Here is a 7822-nt window from a genome sequence, read left to right as displayed (position 1 = left end):
GGACCCCAATAATAAGACAGTGAAGTGGTCAACAGGCTGTCAACACATAATGCAAGAGTAACCAAGGATGCCTATGACGGTATTTCACCATGCAAAGAATGAAAAAAAGATAGCAGTCAAGATCAGCAATATTTGTCATTCAATTCCACGAAGAGATTTGACCAGTGACCGGACCTTGAAATATTCATGGGGTCTGCATATCCCATCAAACTGTCAGTTACTCAAGACCAGAATCTTTACTTTAATCAAAGCCACTAAAACTCCATAGATCATGCCTTCATCACCAAGCAATTGTTACAATAACATCTGTGAAAAAAGGTACCAATTACCAAAACCATTTTAAATATATCCTCAATCCCAAAAACACATCCGAGACCTCCAATCATTTTTTATAGTCCTAATACCATAAAATACCATCGCTAAAGTGAGTAGGGTTTCCCACCAATTTATTGCCCGATTAGACTTTGGACAATCGCAAGGTTCTCCATTATTTCTTGAACATTAAATGCTCCCACGCACTGTCTACATCAAGGTCTATTATTCTCTAAAATCAAGCAATTTACCGCTTGAGCAATTCAACGCCAGAAAACCACTTGGGCTTAGCCAAGTGGCTAGAGCCACTCTCTCATAAATGTGAGGGAAGTGATTTGAGGTCCTATAGATATATTGTGGAATTTTAATTTAAATGTTATTTTTTGGAGTTTTATAACTTGAGTGAAGGTAATTTTTTTCTTAAAATAGGAGTTGGTTGTCCCTCAAATCTTTGAAAGAATTAAAAATTTAAACAGTAGCATAACAAAATTAATGTAAATGAGTCTCAATAATTTGTATGGTGTAAATATCATGAGTAATAGTTCTCTTAAAAAAAAAAAAATTCAACGCCAGACTCAATGTATCCAAGACAAGTTTTTACGAGCCAAACCAACACTTGGAAATGCTTGTGGTCCTAATTCTTGAACTACACAACAGAAAGGCGACTCAAAGACCACGCCAACCCTGAATTTTTTTATCCTGACCGAGGGGCATCTCTGGCCAATCCAGTCATATGTAGCCTAGTACACACGCAAACTAATATAGTTTAAATAAACTGGGGTTTCATTTTAATTGTTTATTTATTGAATTATTTTTTAGAAGGTGGACAAAAAACAGTGACCTCGAAGAATCGAACCAACAATTTGGTTCAATTTGGTTTATTTTTTAAATTAAGAAAAATCCGATCTATTTAATCAATCAAATAAAAAATCAAACCGAAACCAAATAACTAGAAAAACAAAGGATTTATAAAGTTTAAAAATTGAAAATAACCGGACCAGATTGATTTCAGATCAGTTCATATTTTTAATTTTGTTAATTTGATTTAGCTTAGTTCAGCAAAAATTGAACCGGACAGAATGCTGCTCACCCCTTTTCTTTTTGTTTTATACTATTATTAGGTAAGGTAAAATATGGGTAACTTCATTTTAACTTAATAAAGTATTTACTAATAGTGACCCTTGTATAACTTTTTTGTGTAAATTTTAAATAAATTATTTTTTAATATCCAGAACACAATAATAATTTATTTTTTTAATAGATATGTAGAAGTAAATCTATATTTAATCCACTCGATTACATATTCTAAATTTTCTAATTGAATCAAGTTCACGAGTCCATGGATTGGATTTTCATAGATCAAATACTGATTGAGCAAATTGAGCGAATTAGATTTGATTGTATTTGAAAAAAAAAAGCACCTTTGTATGTGCTATCTAAAGAAACACCTCAATGCTTGTAAAATTTCATAAACATTGTTAAGCTTTCTTGCCATATTTTTGGAGATAAAAAGTATTTTTTGTCCAAAATTTAATAAACTGGCTCTAAATTAAGATGGGAAGGAGGTTATCTGCACTCCAAATTTTACACCGAACATTATAATTTTTAATAAAAATATTATTACAAAAATATCCTTAATGTAATTTATTAATAAGGATAATTCAATTTAAGTAATAGAATATTATTACTCTTGACACTGTTTAAACACACTCACTCACTCAATTTCAACAATCATATATAACCTATATTACTTTCTTCGATATCAAATCTAATTCACCATTCTAAAAGAAAATGTTAAGGGTTAATAAATGTTGTGAAAATTTTTAATATACTCACAAGCGCACGAATTTAAAAATAGAATAGTAGTAACGAGGTTGAATCTATAGGAATTGCTATAAATTGAGAAGTCTAATTTAAATCTAAAATTAATATAAATCCTAACCTAGTTGAGCAAATTGAGTTTTAAGGGAAAATAAACTAATTAAACTAAGAAAATAATTAAAGCAAAGGGAATTTAATAAGTCAAAGGTTACCAAGGTTTCAAAATCCACCACTATTCAACTAATAATTATCTAATTATCTAATCATCAATTAATTCTCAATTTTAGAGTGACAACTTGAAATCAATTTATGTCATCTCATGGATATAACAATTAAGGCCAATTAAAATTAATCTTGTGTAGATTCTTCTTCTGCTTAATAGTATGATATCTAAGTATCCATGTGAACATATTGAATAATAAAAAATCAAAGTTTTCCTAAGCACTTTGTGTAAACATTTTAATGAAAGATATATAATCAAAGATAATCATATATCAACTTCATAGATCTAAGTATAGATTTCGTCAGATATTAATCCTAACAATTAATAATACATGACAGAATTGATGAAAATATTTAATAACATCCAACTAATAACGTAAAACAAGAACCATGAACATTAAAGAACATATGTAGGGAATTAATTAAATACAAGATAATTATTTTATTGAATAAAGTTTTATCCTTAATTTCAATATAAAAAAATTAATTAAACATACTTAAATTAGGAGCAACAAATAAAATAAAACCAGCTACGAGAAGCCGAATTGTTGCTGCTGTTATTTTCTTCTCAGCCAAATGCTCCTCTTTTTGCCCCCCTTTTTTTCGTCTCCAGCTCACCTTTATATAATACCCAGGCCATGCAATTATTGGCCAAATCCCATACACTTTATTGGCTGGATTCAATTAGGATTCAATTTTCATTCTAAAGTCAACTTTCCCAATTAATGCCACCATTACTTGTCAACACTATAAGCCGTAAGTTTGTTTCCCTCTTGAAATTGGAAGCTCACGGGTTCCTTGAAATTGCTTTTCAAAATTGTGAAGCCATGCATGTGCAATTGCCATCACCAAATCTTTGTTTTCTAAATGTATGTCCACCATTCATTATTTGAAAAGATTGCCTTCCGCTTTTAGTTTTCTTAGCTTCCAATTAATTTCTAATCTAATCTTCATTACTTTATAAATTAAAATTTTTCATGCCTTTTTTATTTATAATCTCTAATTAATTCCCTATTCAACAAAATAAAAAATAATTTTTATTTATGCAGAAAAGACATGCATCAGATCTTTCATTAAAATTAGCATGTGTTGTGTAATAATTAATTTCATTGGTTAAAGTGATATGAAGGAGTCATACAACAGTATAAAAAAAACTTAAAAGAGAATGAGGTTCATATAATTCAAATGCTGCTCTCGCTTGTGGTTTTTTACTAATACATTGTCGATATATATGATTGTCGTGCAGATCATGTCGTGAAACATCTTATTCAGAGTGAAGTTCCCAAAGCCAAAAAAAGAAAAAAGAAAAAAGTAATCAGCTGGTATTGTTGTTGCTTGAAGTTTATCAATTAGAAATGTAAATTGAACTTTAGTCCATAACTCTCTAGTAATGATTAGAAAAATTTATCTTTCGAACAAAATTTATTTCATTTGAAGAGAGTGAGAGTGATATTTTGTTAAAGAGAGATTTGAATGCCTTTTTAACAATAATAGAATAGAAGAGTGGGATAATTTGAACTTTAAAAATTATTTTGAATTCTATTACTTCATACATTCATATATTAATTTTAAAAATTAAGTTTTCCTTTGCACAATCTTTGAAATTTTAAAAAGATCCTTACTCAAACTATTTACATTAACTAATTTTATTTATTTAAAACACCAATAAAGCTATCTAATATACTTGATTTCAAGAGATTTAACAATTTTTCACAACACTATAATCAAGTCAATTAATAAACAAATTATTTTACAGAAATTTAGTTATTAATTTTTTGTTTATTTATGTTCGATATTGGATTTTGCACCCAAACTTACTTGCAATGAAAAAATAAGAAGAAGAAATATTCCATAAATACTAAAAAAAAGGTGAAGAACAAGAAGAAGATGAAGAAGAAGAAGAAGAAAAGAAATCAAGAGCCAAAAAAAAAAAAGGATGCTTTTAGTACTTATGTTTACTTTATTTTTGAAAAAAAGTAAAAAATAATGAGTGCAAATTTTATTTTATTTATGGAAAAATGAAAAATATAGATTTTATTGTTATTCATCTAAATATTGATTAATATATTGGAAATAAAAATTTTAAGATTTAAAAAATGATAATTAAGATTTAAAAAATGAGTATTTTTGTAATATGTAATAGTGACTTATAATAAATTGTTCTTAACATTAATTTATATGATGGGTAATTTTTTAAATATAATTTTTTTATTATAATTAAAACTTTAAAGTAGTTTTTAAAGTGCAAATAACCTCAACCATAATAGAATTTTATAGAATGAAGTTATTTGTTCAAAACAAAGCATTAAATTGAATAAGATAAGAATTATTTTAACATTTAAAATGATATGCGAAGTAAAAATTAATTTTTAATATTTATTAAATAAGTGTACAAAATAAAATGATATTCAAAGCAAAATTTACGGAACAAACAGCCGCCGACACTTAAAAGATGAATCACTTTATCAAAAGCGTTCTTGAAATCATTACTCAAAACCATTTCATTATTTTTTTTACACGTTAATTTTTATTCTCCTCTTTCTTATCTACTAAGTAATTACTGAAATTTCCCACAAGTCAAAAATCTTCTAAAGTCCTTTACCAACTCTTTTCATCCACTCCCAATACTTTTTTTTTTTTTCTTATTTTTGGAAATTATTTGTTAATTGACTCAAATAATTGAGTCCTCATCATAATTTTCTCTTTAAATAATGCCCTCTTCTCCTCTCATCTGTTGTTGGTTCCAGTCTTAAGCAGATCAGTTTCTGTTCGTCCTCTTATGCATATAAACATTTAATTTCTTTCTCTAACTTTGTATTTCGGAAATATAGCTACTGATCTTTTTCTTTTTCTTTTTCTTTTTTTCCTCATATATATCTCAGCTTTCAGTTAAATGGCAGAGTTCGATGGTCGTCCCTTCTTCAGTTGCAGAAATTGTCTTAATCCACTTGCCTTTCACCATGATCTTATTTCCAAAACTTTTAAGGTGATTACTCACTCCACACAATCTTTACTTTTGTTTTTTTAATTAAATTTTTTTATTTATTGTTTGTCAAGGCAAGACCAAAATTCTTTTTAGTTTTAATGAACAAGAGTCCTTTTAATGGTAGAATTTGAGTAAATTATTTATTGGTCCTTATATTTCAAAATAATCCAAAATTAATGTCCTTGTTCTTGTACATGGCAGATTAATTTGAGATTTAAACAGTAAAATCTTTTTATAGACATAATGTTGGGATCAACTTTTTTATTATTACAAGAATTGAGGAGGTTAATTTTATAACTTAGTGGAAGTATGATTACAAAAAATTATAGATTTGACTTAGTAATCCAGAGCTAAGTGATATAGAAGTAAAATATACATTGATTTATCTTATACAATTGTAAATATGCAAAATCATCTAGAAATTTAAATATTTTTATTTTCTTTAATACTTTCTCTCGAGGTAAATTTAAATCTTTTACAAGAATTAGATAATAATTCTAAATAATATATTATTGTCCCAAACAACTTTAAAAAAAATATATTTTACTCAATCTTAAACTTTTAAATATGGAATTGGAGATAACAATATTGGGCCGCGCAAGCTAGAAGTCAATGTCTATCCTTTTCCTGTCAAGATGCCAACTTTGTTTGGAGGCCACACAACGCAATATGGAATATTGCCTCTTCTTGTATATCTTCGTCTCTCCGAACAAAGTAACCCTTTGAAGCATTTGGTGGTGGGCTTGAAAATTGTTTATAACAAAAATAGATAATTATTATTATTTGGAGGTAAATTTCTTGGAACAATGTCTGAGAAAATTATAACTTATTATAATGTGAAGTTTATTTTTATTTATAATTAGTCAAATTAAGATCATAATTTTTTGACTACATGAAAGTTATTTTTATATAAAATATTACTATAGAGAGATTTTACTATATTATAATCCTATTTTGCATACACTTTTGAATTTCTTCATAATTATATTGTATACAGAATATATATAGAAAGAGTTCAAATGGGCCTTGATGTTATATTAGAAAAGAAAATAAAACTTATTTCACTTGAAAATTTTACTTTTAAAGCATATATTAATATGTAAAAAATTAATTTATCATAAATTTACAGCCTCGATTTTAGATGGGGAATAAGCAATTGCCTAACTTGGTTAAGCGTTGAGCCACTACTGATATATATGTGTATGTATATATACACTCACACGTATATATTTTAACTTTTGGATATTGGTGAATAGGCACAAACAGGACAGGCCTACATGTTTAGTAATGCAATGAATGTAGTTCTGGGAAGAAAGGAGGATAAGCAAATGATAACAGGCATGTACACAATTGCCAAAATCTATTGCAGCAATTGTGGGCAGGAATTGGGTTGGCATTATTTGCGAGCTTATGATCTCAAACAAAAATGGAAGGAAGGCAATTTCATTCTCGAGAAATTCAAGATGCTTAAAGAATACAAGTAGCCCTCTATTTTATTGCAACAAAATAATGCCATCAAAGCAAGTTTTCAAGTTCTATCCAAGTATGTATGTGTGTATGTGTGTGCGCATCTTGGACTTGGAAGAAAATTTGCGTACTCCATGCACTTCTTTCATTTGATGTATACATATAATAAGAGTTTATTGAAAGAGAGTGTATACATGAAGGGTAATCAAAATTTTCTCGCATCTTAAAGTTATTGTTCAGTTGTTACGATGTTGTATTAAAGTTCGGTTGACTGCTTCGGTCTCTTCTATTCACATGACAACTTTAAGGGATATTTGTGTACTTAGAAGTTATAAATAGAATTGCATTACTTCCTCTTCAATCTTCAATTAAATCAATAAAAGATTTATCATTTAGGTAATCATTCTTAGGTGTGACACTGTCTCTTACAACATTGTAAGGAGATTTTATAGTGCTGTAAGGTTTTTGTACAACTCTTTACAATATTATAAAGGGCTAAATTAGGGATGGCAATGGAACTATCTGTTGTGGGTGAAAAAAAATTAAATTACTAAACCCACCTACAGCCCGCTATGGGTTTTATCAATTACTAAATCTATCCGCAACTTGCAATAAGTATTATTTTTTGTGAATTTTCATACTTAAATTAAAAAATATTAAAAAATAATTTTAGTAGTCATAAACAATTTGAATTATGTAGTTCACACTAAAAGTTTATGACAGTAGCTTAAAAATCCGCATTAATATTCAATTTTAAATTTTATCAATGCAAATGAGAAAATAAAATTTCAACATTAAAACAAATACACAAAATATATCAATCTAACAAAAAAATAATTCTGTTGTAGGGTAAACCATTATCACTAACATCAATTGTGTTTCATCTTCTAATCAATATATAAGTATTGTCAATAATATTAACAAGAAAATTTTAGAAAACTACTGTTAACAATTAATTAACAAATAAAATTCATTTAATAAGGTAGGTTCAATTATTACACAAACAACAAATTA

The 7822-nt window shown here is 27.6% G+C and overlaps 1 long non-coding RNA gene across 1 annotated transcript; it reads left to right on the top strand.

Moving 5' to 3' along the window:
• The first annotated feature begins 4913 nt into the window (after window positions 1–4913).
• On the top strand, window positions 4914–7054 carry LOC18048385. The gene is made up of 3 exons (XR_002906545.1): window positions 4914–5122; window positions 5238–5341; window positions 6598–7054. It is a non-coding gene; the product is annotated as an uncharacterized LOC18048385 (long non-coding RNA).
• Window positions 7055–7822: the final 768 nt, after the last annotated feature.

Source organism: Citrus clementina, unplaced genomic scaffold, assembly GCF_000493195.1.
Source record: "Citrus clementina cultivar Clemenules unplaced genomic scaffold, Citrus_clementina_v1.0 scaffold_3, whole genome shotgun sequence".
Lineage (NCBI taxonomy): Eukaryota > Viridiplantae > Streptophyta > Magnoliopsida > Sapindales > Rutaceae > Citrus > Citrus x clementina.
This window is presented reverse-complemented; position numbering and strand designations above follow the sequence as displayed.